The sequence below is a fragment of the Suncus etruscus genome, chromosome 17 (genome assembly GCF_024139225.1).
Source record: "Suncus etruscus isolate mSunEtr1 chromosome 17, mSunEtr1.pri.cur, whole genome shotgun sequence".
NCBI classification, from domain to species: Eukaryota; Metazoa; Chordata; class Mammalia; order Eulipotyphla; family Soricidae; genus Suncus; species Suncus etruscus.
This window is the reverse complement of record NC_064864.1, coordinates 73,294,351-73,308,684: the sequence shown is the minus strand read 5'-3', so window position 1 is coordinate 73,308,684 and position 14,334 is coordinate 73,294,351. Positions and strand designations below refer to the sequence as shown.

The window sequence follows — 14,334 nt, the reverse complement described above, 5'->3', positions numbered from 1 at the left end:
GAGTGTGTGTGTGTGTGTGATGCCTGTCAAGAGCAATTTCTGAGCACAGAACGAGGAGAAAACCCTGAGTGCTGCTGGGTGTGAGCACCCCCCAAAAAAAGTGAAGGACATACTTAGCCACTGGTTTGTTGTTAGTAACAAAACTTAACTTGAAATAGGTCTCGCAGTTCTTAAACTAGTTTGTTGTTTCCCTTCCAGCGGTTTCTTCAATTATGCTGTTTACTTAATATAATGAGATTTGTAAAATGCCTAGCAAGAAGAATGACATGCTATATTCTCTCACATTTATTTCCTCTTTCATTTATTTAAATACCTGACAACAATTCTGGGTACAGAAAAAGTCAGCAAAACCTCCAGGACACATAGAATTATAGAAACATACTAAAATGGAGTCATACTACAGAATGGTGAAACAACACTAGCAGGAACACATGGCCAAGTGAAATAATACAAGCTGCTGAAAACAAAATAGACCTATATAGAGCATACTTTGAAAACATGGATGCCAATGATATCCTGAGGACTGTAAGCGAAGTGACACCACATTGTTATACGTAAGAAAATGCAAGCCATTCAGTTATGAAAGCAACTACATAATTATGAACTATGGGCCAGGCCTGAGAAACAATACAGCAGTTCAGGTGTTTGCCTTGTATGCACTCAAAGTTTCACACCCTGGTACTCCAGGTGGTCCTGAGAGACCACCAAGTGTGCTGATTCCTGAGCACAGCGCTAGAAGCCTGAGCACTGCCTGGTGTGGGCCAAAAAGAAAGCAAAACCAGAAACGGGTCAGAGAGATAACTCAATGGTGTGTGGAGTTTGTGCTCTGTATGTACAGGGCCTGGATTAAGCCCTTCAACACTAGAAGGTCCTCAAGTACCTCCAGGAGCTATTCCTGAGCACTGCTAGACATAGCCCAAAAATCAAGAACCAAATGCAACATGCTAAATGAATAAAGAAAAGAAGGGTACATCCTTTGTACCTCAGCCAGGACTAAGACCTTTCCTTACCCACCTGAATCCAGTATAAATCATGTCTATAAAAAACAACATTGTTTCACCCATAAGAAAACAATCCTGACAGATAAGACAACCTGTATTCTTAAAAATCAGGTTTTAAAGACAAATCAGGTTTGTCTCTAAAGAGAAGACAAAAACCCTTTTCTTTTTTTTTTCCAAGTCATTCCAAGATCACTAGCAAATCAAAGTAAATCTTAAAGGGTTGGAAACATAACACAGTAAGGCGCTTGCCTTGCATATGCCCAACTTGGTTTTGATTCCTAGCATTGATATAGTCTCCTGAGACAGGTATAATCCCTGAGCACAGAGCCAGGAGTGACTCTTTTTTTTTCTTGGGGGGCGGGGGGCACCCCAGCAACGCTCAGAAATTACTACTGGCTCTGTGCTCAGAAATCACTCCTGGCAGGCACGGGGAACCAGACTGGAAGCCGGGACTCGAACCACCATCCGTCCTGGATCAGCTGCTTGCAAGACAAACACCCTATCACTGTGGTCTCTCTTCAGCCCCAGGAATGACCCTTGAATATCAGCAACTATGACTCAAAACCAAAACCAAACAAGGAAACCTTTATATAAGTGTAAGTTTTCAATTTGGGGCCCAGAGTGATAGTACAGCAGGTAGGGTGTTTGCCTTGCATGCAGATGAGCTGGGTCCAAACCCTGAGCACAGAGCCAGGAATAAGCCCTGAGCACTATCAGGTAAGGCTACAAAACAAACAAAAAAAAATGTTCTATTTTTGCATCTAAGATATATTGCATTAAATTTTATTTTGTACTTGGATCTCATTATAACTACATTAATTAATGTCATTAATAAAATTTATTTTGGGGGGGCCACACCTGGCTGGGGTTACTCTTGGCTCTGCACTCAGTAAAAAAAGGATCTAAGTAGTCATTTGTCTGGTGCCTTCTTTTTCTTTTTCTTTCTTTTTTTTTTTTTTTTTGAGGGGCCACACCTGGTGACGCTCAGGGGTTACTCCTGGCTATGCACTTAGAAACTGCTCCTGGCTGGGGACCATATGGGACACGGGGGGGGGGGGGGGGGGGGGGGTGGGGGGTGGGGGGGGGGGATGGAGTTTCCAACCTCGGCCTGTCCTGGGTCAGCAGTGTGCAAAGAAAACATCCTACCATGTGGTGCCATCACTGTGGCCCTGTCTGGTGCCTTCTTACTAAGATTATGGTTTATGACAGACTAATAAGGCTTCAAGACACAAAGATGTTGAAAGTTTCTTTTTTGTTTTGCTTGTTGTTTTGGGGCCACATCCAGCAGTGCTCAAGGGATACTCCTGGCTCTGTGCTAAGGAATCACTCCTGACAGACTCAGGGAACTATATGGGATTCTGGGGATAGAACCCACATTAGCCACATGCAAGGCAAGCACCTTACCTGCTGTGCTATCCACTCTGGCCTGATGACAATTTCTAAACAAAAGTATATTTAAATAAAAAACATTTGTATTGAAGTACTAGGATTTATAGTACTGTTCACTATCCTTTTCATGCCACGAAAAGGGGATGACAAATGGAATTGTCAGGTAAAATAAAAAACAACAACATTCATGTCCCTGTTCTGGCGCCAAAAAAAAAAAAAAAAGAAAAAGAAAAAGAAAAAAACAACATGAGAGGCCGGAGAGATAGCATGGAGGTAAGGTTTGCCTTGTATGCAGAAGGACAGTGGTTTGAATCCCGGCATCCCATATGGTCCCCCAAGCCTGCCGGGGGCGATTTATGAGTGTAGAGCCAGGAGTAGCCCCTGAGCACTGCCGGGTGTGACCCAAAAAACAAAAACGAAACAAAACAAAACAAAAAAACCATGGGCGGGCTGAAGCAGCACAATAGGAAGGGCATTTGCCTTTCGTGCAGCCAGCCGGGGTTCCATCCCCAGCATCCCAAAAGGTCCCCAAGCCTGCAGGGAGTAATTTCTAAACTTCTGAGTGCAGAGCCAGAAGGGAGGGAGGGTGGGAGGAAGAAAGAAAGGAATGAATCATGGGCATGAGGAACAGAGAAAGCTTCTGGGAAAGGACAAAGAAGAGTCTGTTGGAAGTGGGGGAGTAGGGCAAGGGATACCAGTCAATGACAGGTGGAAGCAGATGTAATAAGCTCCCCTAGACAGTATTTTCTCCTGTGACAACAAACTTTCATTTAAATAATCATAACATGGTTATGTGGCCAACCATGTTTTACTCCAAAAGGTGATAAATACCTTCTAATAGTCTTCTAGTGGCTGACCAGTGATTGTTTCTGTTGTTTTATTTTGTTTTGGGGTCCTACAGGATGCCAGGTATCAAACCTGGGTTAGCCTTATGCAAGGCATATGCCCTCCCCACTGTGCTATGATTCAGACCCTGCAGTGTGATTATTTTTAATACTTTGATTTTACTTCTGCTACTCTTTTCTATTACAATAAAAGGGACCGGAGTAATAAAAGAATAGTGCCTGCAAAGGCTCTACTTGGAGAGGCCCCAAGCACCCCTTGAATGACACTGAGCCAAAATAACCACAGAATACTACAACATATGCCCCCCCAAACCAAGACAAAACAAAAGAAGGTGAAACTGCCTACATAAGTTAGGATGTTAGAATCAATTAATGGCCAAAATAATGGTAGAACTAAATCTTCCCAGACAAAGCAAGAGGATCAAATATTTCAGACAGACTTTAATTATAATAGTACTAGTAATTAAACCAATAAAAATCACCTTTCAAATTTTTTCCTGATTTTAATTATAATGTAAAATACTTAATTATTAATTATACTATTTCTGTGGTTAAGTAGTTTCAATGTAAAAAAAATAGTCTCAATGTTTCGGCAAAGAAAATTAGTTACCCAGACATCAATTAGAAACTATCAACACAAGAATGCAATTTAGTATTTTTTCTTCATCTGCATATACTTGCCTATCTGAAATAAAACCATGTCCTGAAATGTCAAAATCATTTAACATTTTGGAAATAATAGATATCTGAGGGAAATAGCAGACATCAGCAGGTATCCACGAGGTATCTTATAAACTGTCTAGCTATCCAACTCATTTACTCCTCACTAAATTCTGATGAGGCAGGCCCTACAGATGAAGACACTAAGACACAGATTAAGTAACTCACTGAAGATTACACAGGCAGGAAATGATAGAGTTGAAATTTCAAACCCAGACAGTCTGTCCCCAAAATCACTTTTTTTCTTTTTGCTTTTCTGGGCCACACCCTGTGATGCTTAGGGGTTACTCCTGGTTATGTGCTCAGAAATCGCTCCTGGCTTGGAGAACCATATGGGACGCAGGGATAGAACCCAGGTCTGTCCTGGATTGGCTGCGTGCAAGGCAAATACCACTGTGCTATCATGCTGGCCCCTCCCAAATTCACTCTTTACTGCATCATAATGCTTCTAACTGGTTTTAGAACACAAATTAGTAAATAAAACTACTATATTAAGTAGCAGCCTTCTAAAATCCACAAGAAATTGTTGTGCTAGCAGTTTCTGAATTGCTGAGCTCAAATCTGACATTGTGCTGTCCAAAAGCCTCTCGCAGCTCTGAGAATTGGAAACGCATCTAGTTTGCAAATGAGATGCGCTACATCATGAAATATGTTCTGCAGTTTGACAGGATTGGTCCAATAAAATGGAAAATCTCACTAATAATGTTTAATAGCAGACACATGCTTAAATAATGTACAGGGTTAAATAAAATATATTATTAAAAATCATTTCATCTGCTATTTTCATACTTTTTTGGTTGTTCACAGTATGTTTCTATTGGTCATAGCTCATCTGAAATGTATGCAGCTGCTGTCTTCATTACTGATATTTACTTCTTTCCTGATGACTCAGTCATCATGAGGCATTTTAACTACCACCCTGTGTGCATCCTGTAAACTGTAATTGTGATATCTTTGGTGTTGACTGAGGTCAGGCTGTCCTCACTCAGACCCTAGACCACAACCTCAGGTTTGGTTTGAAGCTGTGCTGTGTCTTTCTAAGATTTCCAGCAGCCTATCTGCCCACAGCTACAGCCATTTAGCAATCTCAAAAGCCCTGTCTGAAGGTTTAGAATCCAGGAAATTAGAACTATGCAATGTGTAAGAACAGAGGTTAACTGAGTGCTGAAGGTCTCCTAGAAGTTGGCATCTATACCCCAATTCTTTAACTATTTTGATAGTTCTGAGATCTGATTCTACCAATTACTTTAACAAGTTCCTTTAATATACTCCACATACTGAATACCAACTTTAACTTCAACTGGGGCACTTTATAACTCAGCTTGAAAATTCCAACAGCAGATTCAGTCTGAGAAGATGAAAGAATTCTAGAGATGAATGGTAGTGATGAATCCTGAACAGTGTGAATGTACTTAATGCTTAATGCCACAGAACTTAAAAATGAGTAAAATGGGGGCTGTAGCAGTGGTGCAAGTAGTAAGGCGTCTGCCTTGCTCACGATAGCCTAGGACGGACCACGGTTCCATCCCCGGCGTCTCATATGGTCTCCCAAGCCAGGATCAACTTTTTTATTTGTCTGTTTGTTTGGTTTTTGGGTCACACCCGGCATCACTCAGATTTACTCCTGGCTCTACGCTCAGAAATCACTCCTGGCAGGCCTGGGGGATCATATAGGATGACAGGATTTGAACCACCATCCTTTTGTCTTTCTACATGCAAGGCAAATGCCCTACCTCCATGCTATCTCTCCGTCCCCCAGGATCGACTTCTGAGCACACTTCTGAGCACAGAAGTAACCCCTGAGCATCACCGGGTGAGGCCCAAAAACCAAAAACCGAAGGAAAAAAAAAAAGAGTAAAATGGCAATCAGATTGTGATGTACAATCTCACCTGAATTTAGAACAGAACCCTTGACAGGGGCCAGAGCGGTGGTGCAGAGCTGTAAGGCATCTGACTTGCTGGCGCTAGCCTAGAATGGACCAAGGTTCGATCCTCCAGGGTGCCATATGGTCCAAGCCAGGAGTAACACAAGTGTCACTGGGTGTGCCCTCCCTCAAAAAAAAAAAGAAAAAAAAGAAAAAGAAACAACAACCCTTGACAGTTTTGTATCTTCCAGGATCATACTTCAACTCACAGAGCATATGTAGTCCTAAGAACCTGGTCTCAATCTGCCTTTCTAACCTGTAATGCCCTCTCCCATAATACCTGTTACCTCCTCCGTTTAGGAGGAATGTTTCTTCTCAGTAAATTTTCCCGATATCTCCAAATGGAGAAGACCATTTACTATGTGCCCCACTGTACATCATAGCGTGTCCCTCTTCAATCTTTAATTTTGCAAGGGCATTTTGTTTGCATGACTGTTCTCTACTCTGAGAGTGCTGAAAGCAGGGGTTGTACCCAGTCCTGGCATAGGCCCAGCATGTAAGTGATGTGCCCTAAATGCTTGTTGAGTCAATTCAGTAAACAAGTACTTACTGAGTGCCTACCGGAGGCGAACAATATCCAATACACTGGACACCACAGTGGAAAAATAAAACAAAGGCTGCTCTCACAAGAGTTTCTACAAATAAATGCCAGCTGGACACAACCACCACAAAGAGAAAAGAATATAAAAGGGGGAGGACAGGGGTGCTTTATAAGGATGGTCTGGAAGGAGCCTTCTAGATAGAGACCAGGAAAGAAAAATGGGTGAGTTTCCCAAGCTCTGATACAGCAATGAATAAAATTCAGCTCGGTCTGGTTCAGAGCGGTGATCAGGACATGGCAGACAGTGCAAGAAAGCTATCTCAGAATTCGACTTCCCAGAGAATCAAACCACCCATTCGTTGTCCTAGCTACCTGAATGGCTTTGACTCACCCACCACCTAGTTCTCACCTTATACATGTTTTATATGTTTTCCTTATAGAGAGGAAAACAAACGAACCTTTACACACTGAATCCTGTCTGCCATAAAGTCTTCAGGTTGCTAGAAAAAGCAGAAAAACATTTTTTGGGGGGTAGGCCACACCCAGTGACACTCAGAGGTTACTCCTGGCTATGCACTCAGAAATCGCTCCTGGGGGTCCATATGGGACGCCAGGGGATTGAACCGAGGTCAGTCCTGGGTCAGTCGCATGCAAGGCAAACACCCTACAGATGTGCCACTGCTCAGGCCCCCCAGAACAAAAATGTAATGAAAGCGAATCTGCATTAACAAACTGTTCTAGGTAGGGGGGGGTGTAGAAAAACAACAACAACAAATTGTTCTAAATACTTGGCAATTTTCTCAACAGTCTTGAAATAAACTGTTACCAATCCCACTTTAAAGCTGAAAATTGGGCACAAAATAGTTGAACAATCTGTCCAAGGACACAGAACTAGCTCTTAATGGCAAACTAGAATCTGAAATCAGAGTCTTGGCTTCCTAGTCTGAGCTGAGAACATTCTGCAGTGCCCTGTCACATTTGTATGATTTGTATTTTCCTTACTATTATTATTATTATTATTATTATTTTTGCTTTTGGGCCACACCCAGTAGCACTCAGGGATTATTCCTGGCTATGTGCTCAGAAATTGCTACTGGCTTGGGGGACCATATGGGACACCAGGAATTGAACCCAGGTCCATCCTGGGTCAGTTGTGTGCAAAGCAAATGCCCTACCACTGTGCTATCACTCCGGCCCCCACATTTGTATTTCCTAACACAAAATACTTTTTGGTCCTAGTGTTGATTATGTTTTTTCCTGTTAAGCCTGAAGTTGTGAATTTTAACAGAACAACCATACAACCCAGGGATACTACTTCTTGGCATCTATCCCTAAAACACAAAACATGGGGCCCGGAGAGATAGCACAGCGGCATTTGCCTTGCAAGCAGCCGATCCAGGACCAAAGGTGGTTGGTTCGAATCCCGGTGTCCCATATGGTCCCCCATGCCTGCCAGGAGCTATTTCTGAGCAGACAGCCAGGAGTAACCCCTGAGCACCGCCAGGTGTGACCCAAAAAACAAAAACAAAAACAAAAAAAAAAACACAAAACATGAATCTATAAGCACACCTATATTCATCACTGCAATTAGTACAACAGTCAATATATGGGAATAATCCAAATGACCAATTACAGATGAATACATCAAGAAGTAGTGGTAAGGGGCCAGAGAGATAGCATGGAGGTAAAGTGTTTGCCTTGCATGCAGAAGGACAGTGGTTCAAATCCCGGCATCCCATATGGTTCTTCGAGCCTGCCAGGAGTAATTTCTGAGTGTAGAGCCAGGCATAGCCCCTGAGCGCTGCCGGGTATGACCCAAAAAAAAAAAGAAAAAAAGAAGTTGTGGTATTATATCTACACAATGGAACACTATGCAGCTCTTAGAAAACCATGCAATTTGCAGCAACATGGATGGAACTAAAGGATCTCAAACCACACTGCTGCGCCACTGTTTCAAGTTAGTCATAAAGAAATACAGAATAGGGGCCAGAGAAACAGCACAGCGGCGTTTGCCTTGCAAGCAGCCGATCCAGGACCTAAGGTGGTTGGTTCGAATCCCGGCGTCCCATATGGTTCCCCGTGCCTGCCAGGAGCTATTTCTGAGCAGACAGCCAGGAGTAACCCCTGAGCCCCACCGGGTGTGGCCCCCAAAAATAAAAAAAAAAATAAAATAAAAAAAAAGAAATACAGAATATTGGGGCTGGAGAGATAGCATGAAGGTAAAGCATTTGCCTTGCACATAGAAGGACTGTGGTTCAAATCCTGGCATCCTATATGGTCGCCCAAGCCTGCCACGAGTGATTTCTGAGCATAGAGCCAGGAGTAAACCCTGAGCGCTGTTGGGTGTGACCCAAAAACCACCGTCCTTCTGCATGCAAGGCAAATGCCCTACCTCCATGCTATCTCTCTGGCCCCCATATGCTCATTTTTTATAGCAGTGAAATCTGTACCTGCGCTGATAGTTTGGGTTCTGTTTTTGTTTGTTTGTTTGTTTTTTGGGCCACACCCAGTAACGTTCAGAGGTTACTCCTGGCTATGTGCTCAGATGTTGCTCCTGGCTTGGGGGACCATATGGGACGCTGGGGGATCGAACCGAGGCCCGTCCAAGGCTAGCACAGGCAAGGCAGGCGCCACTGCCGGGCCCCTGGGTTCTGTTTTGCTTGTTTGTTTGTTTTTAAAATGGGACCTTCCCAGGAAGGCCTGAGCCACTTATGGTGATACTTGTGGCCTGGCAATGTGGACCTGATAGATGTGTGGACCGAAGCATTCTGAGGACCCAGAGTGCTACCGTGGCAGTGCTTGGAGACCATGAGGACACCTGGTGTGTGTATGTATGACAGATTGAATTCAGAATCTTCCAGTTGCTTTATCTCCCTTTCTGGATTGTGTCTTTATATTTCTGATAGCATCTTTGAAAATATTATTAGTAAATTTTAAGCTCATAGCTGATCAAAAGTATAGACCACTTTCTATGAAAAGAATACGGATGAATTATATGGAAGAATTATACCATGAAGTGAGACCTTGTCAAATGAGAAATGAGGCTTTGTTAAAATGTGAAAAAAGACTAAATAAAAATTCACAGCTTTCCCTTATTGAGATTCTGTGGTTTACAGTGTGGTTAATGATTATTTCTCATGCACATAATTCCAACACCACACTATCACCAATGTACCTGTTTCCTTCCCCCAGGGACCTCAACACCTCTGCCTTTCATAACTGCCCCCCAATTCAGTTATGTGAATTAGTTCATCTGTTCGTTGCCTTTGTCTCTTTGTTGCCACCTTGTAACCTTTAAGTTTACACATGAATAAGACATAAACTCAGGGGTTACTCCTGGCTCTAGGCTCAGAAATCGCTCCTGGCAGGCTCGGGGGACCATATGGGATGCCGGAATTCAAACCACCTACCTTCTGCATGCAAGGCAAATGCCTTACCTCCATGCTATCTCTCTGGCCCTTGCTTTACTAATTTTTTTGTTTGTTTGTTTGTTTGTTTGTTTTGGGTCACACCCGGCTGCATTCAGGAGTTACTCCTGGCTCTATGCTCAGAAATCACTCCTGGCGGGCACAGGGGACCATATGAGATGCCAGGATTTGAACCGCTGTCCTTCTGCATGAAAGGCAAATGCTTTACCTCCATGCTATCTCTCTGGACCCACTTTACTAATTTTTTAAGGTCACACCCAGCAGTGCTCAGGACTTAGGTCTGGCAGGCTCGGAGGACCACATGGGGTGTGGGAATTGAACTAAGGTTGGCCTTGTGCAACACAATCACCATACCCACTGTATTATCTCTTTAGCCCCCATTACTTCACTCTTAGAAACATCTGGTTTCTGGAGTGGGGAATTACTTATGGCTGGAGCACATACCTTGCAAGTACAAGGTCATGAGTTCAAATTCCCAAAACCATAAGGCCCCTGAATATTACCAGGTGCAGCCTGGAGGTCCCTACCATTACAGAGCACAAGCACCAAACTACCAGGCCTGTAACATAGGCCAGAGTATAACCAGGAGTGGGCCAAGGATGCCTGAGCAATGCTCGGTAGGTTCCACTACCAAAAAGAAAAGCCTTTTCTGGTCACCCAAAATATCAAATGCAAATCTCATTACACACACTTTTTCACAACAGGATCCAACATTATTTTCTACTTCATGTCTTCCTTTTTTCAATAGTCACTGAATACTATGTGACCAGACACTGGACTGGGAACTGGTGTACAATGTCAAAGAAAAAAAATCCAGTTCCTGTGGGAGAGACAGTATAGGAGGAAAGGCATGTGCTTGGGATGGTGGCTGGCTGGGGTCAATCTCCAAATACTACTGTAGTTTGGAATCCTTGCATTAGATTGGTAGAGGATTGCCTAGAGGAGCCCCCAAGCCTACTGAGCACTGGTTGGGAGGCCAGCCCTCCAAAAGAACAAGAAAACAGCTCCTGATTCTAGCTCAGAGATCACTACTAATCTCTGAACACTGCTCAGGGAACTATATGCAGTGCCAGCTATCAAACCGGGGTCAGCTGCATTTAAGGCAAGCACCTTACCTGTTGTGTACTTCTCTGGTGACTAATTTTTATCTTTATTTATCTGGGGGTGGAGGATTCAGAACCACATTCAGCAATGCTCAAGTCTTACTCTTGGCTTTGTGCTCAGGGATCACACAAGCTGGTGCTGGTCATATGCAGGGATCACAAGGGAAGAGGCCAGGTGTAAGGCTGCATGTAATTTTTTTTTTTTTTTTTTTTTTTGGTTTTTGGGTCACACCACGGTGCTCAGGGGTTACTTCTGGCTCTGTGCTCAGAAATCACTCCTGGCAGGCACAGGGGTACTGGGTATGGGATGCTGTGATTCAAACCACCGTCCATCCTGGATCGGCTGCATGCAAGGCAAATCACCCTACTGCTGTGCTATCTCTCTGGCCCCAGCTTTCTACTTGCTTGCTTTTGTTTTGTTTTTCTGATTTATCAGCCACAACCAGTAATGCTCAGGGGTTACTCCTGGCTATGTGCTCAGAAAATCTTCTGGCTTGGGGGACTATATGGGACACCGGGGAAGTGAACCACAGTCCGTCCTAGGCTAGCGCGGGCAAGGCAGACAACTTACTGCTTGCGCCACCACTCTGGCTCCTCTACTTATTTTTGATATCATAAATAAATCAGTTTCAATTCTTCTGATAGAATTTGCTTTCCACACCCTTTGTATATTCCTTATCATTCATCTCCACTCTCTCCTCACTTACTTTGCTTCAGTCAAATGGGCCTACTTCTGTTACTCTAGTATGCCTAGCACATTTCTACCACAGGGTTGTTGCATTTTCTTGAACAATGATTTAGTACAATCAAAATATGTTTTAAGTTGGGCAAGTGGTAAGGTGTTTGCCTTGCAGGCGGCTAACCTACGATGGAACAGGGTTCGATCTCTGAGCGCATAACCAGGAGTAACCTGAGTGTCACTGGGTGCGGCCCAAAAACCAAAAAAAAAGTTTTAAGTTATAATTCTGTCAAAATTCAGTTAACATTTTTCTATACCTATCTCCAATAACATGATAAAAATTGAACTTAATAAATAATATTTCAATGTCATTTATTCATTTTAACAAAAAATGACCTCATTTCCCAGTCTTTTGTTGTTAGACATGATGTCAGCATGTAAATATTTGTTTTTAGCAAAATTCATTAACAGTTGGCTTACTGACTAGAGTGAACGACAATCAGCACTGAAATGAAACAAAGCAATCAATAGAGCTTGATTATCACCATTCTGCTAATTTGGACGAAAACCACAGTCTGTGAAATAACTATGGCAACAGCACTTCAAGCTACCCAAATTCCACAAAACTTTTACCAAGAAACTACTGCACATCTGTGAAAACACAACAAAAAGCATGCTGGCAACCAATTACATCATTTCAACTACAAAAACCTGATAACCAGGTGTTTTAAATTCTAACATGATTCTAATCCGTATTATGCATCTATACTGACACAGGCTGTTCAAAGTAGATTACCATTTAAAATAGAAGGGGCAATAGCACAGCGGCAGGGCATTTGCCTTGCACTAGGCCAACCCTGGACAGACCCCGGTTCAATTCCCAGCATCCCTATGGTCCCCTGAGCTTTCCAGGAGCGATTTTTGAGCACAGAGCCAGGAATAACCAGGTGTGGCCCCCCTCCCAAATTTAAAACAAAATTGTCCCCAAACAAAATGAAAACTTTTTTTCCCCCTGGTATTTGAGCCACACCTGGTGGCGCTTAGGGGTTACTCCCGGCAGGGATAGAACCTGAGTTTGTCGTGGGTCAGCTATGTGCAAGGCAAATGTCCTACCGCTGTGCTATTGCTTCAACCCAAAATACCACATTTTTCTAAAAAAAAAAAAAAAAATAGGTAGGGCACTTACCTTAAATGCAGCTGACCTGAGTTTGATTCCCAGCACCATAAATGGTCCCCCAAGGAGTGCTAGGAGTGATCCCTGAGTGCAGAGCAGGAATAAGCCCTGAGCAGTTGGGTATGGCCCCAAAACAAAGCAAACAAAAAATTCACTTTGGGACTTTCTTTTTTGTTCTTTTGGTGGTGCTCAGGGGTTACTCTTGGCTCTGCGTTTAAAAATTGCTCCTGGCAGGATGGGGGGCCATATGGGATGCCGGAAATCGAACTGGGGTCCGTCCTGGGTTGATCCCACTTTGGGACTCTTAAAAATACTAAATTCCGGGGCCGGGAAGGTGGCGCTAGAGGTAAAGTGTCTGCCTTGCAAGCGCGGACCGCGGTTCGTCCGATCCCCCGGCGTCCCATATGGTCCCCCCAAGCCAGGGGCGATTTCTGAGCGCATAGCCAGGAGGAACCCCTGAGCGTCAAACGGGTGTGGCCCAAAAACCAAAAAAAAAAACAACAACTAAATTCCGGGGCTGGAGAGATAGCATGGAGGTAGGGCATTTGCCTTGCATGCAGAAAGACGGTGGTTCGAACCCTGGCATCCCATATGGTCCCCCGAGTCTGCCAGAAGCGATTTCTGAGCATAGAGCCAGGAGTAACCCCTGAGCACTGCTGGATGTGACCAAAAACCAAAAAAAAAAAAAAAAAAAAAAAAAAACTTACCAGCATCTCTAGCAAAATCTCTTCCCTAAATGATAGGCACAAAGGCATCTAAGTCTGTTTATTTTCTGTGTCTTATTAGTTACAAGCTGGAGGAACTTCACCAAGATTAACTTGTTGAGCTTCAGTTCTCTATAAAAAACACTGTCACCACTACAAGACCCAATGACAGTGCCTCAGTATAGAGCAAAGTACAAAAGAGTGTTCTCTTTTACTAAATTGTAGAAAGTCTGGGGCTAGAGCAATAGTAGGGTGCTAGTCATGCATAAGGCCATCCCAGGTTCGATCTTGGGCATCCTATATTGTCCCCAATCCCTGCCAAGAATAACCCCTGAGCATTACCAGGTGTGACCCCAAACAAACAAAAATCAGAAAAAGTCAAAAGGCTACAAAACCGGGGCCTGAGAGATAGCATGGAGGTAGGGCATTTGCCTTGCTTGCAGAGGGACAGTGGTTTGAATCCCAGAATCCCAGCATCCCATATGGTCCCCCTAGCATGCCAGGAGCAATTTCTGAGTGTAGAGCCAGGATTAACCCCTGAGCGCTGCCAGGTGTGATTCCCCCCCCCCCCCCATAAGGCTACAAAACCTTATAGCTGTATTTAAGTTAGTTTTAAGTTATCCAAGTAGTGGGAGGTACAGCGTGGAGAGTGCTTGTCTTACACACACAGACCGGGGTCAATCTCTAGAAATGGTCACCCAGTGCACTACCAGGAGTGATCACTGACTGAGCAGAGAGCCAGGAATAAGACCTGAACATCACCAGATGTGGCCTCCAAAACAAAAAATGATTATATAAACTATTTTAAAGATCAATTAAAGTATA

General features: G+C 43.5%; 1 protein-coding gene across 1 annotated transcript in view; it reads right to left on the bottom strand.

The window, feature by feature from the left end:
- PPP1R13B (protein phosphatase 1 regulatory subunit 13B) overlaps positions 1-14,334 on the bottom strand; it is a 103,371-nt gene that overhangs the window by 85,294 nt on the left and 3,743 nt on the right. The window lies entirely within an intron of this gene.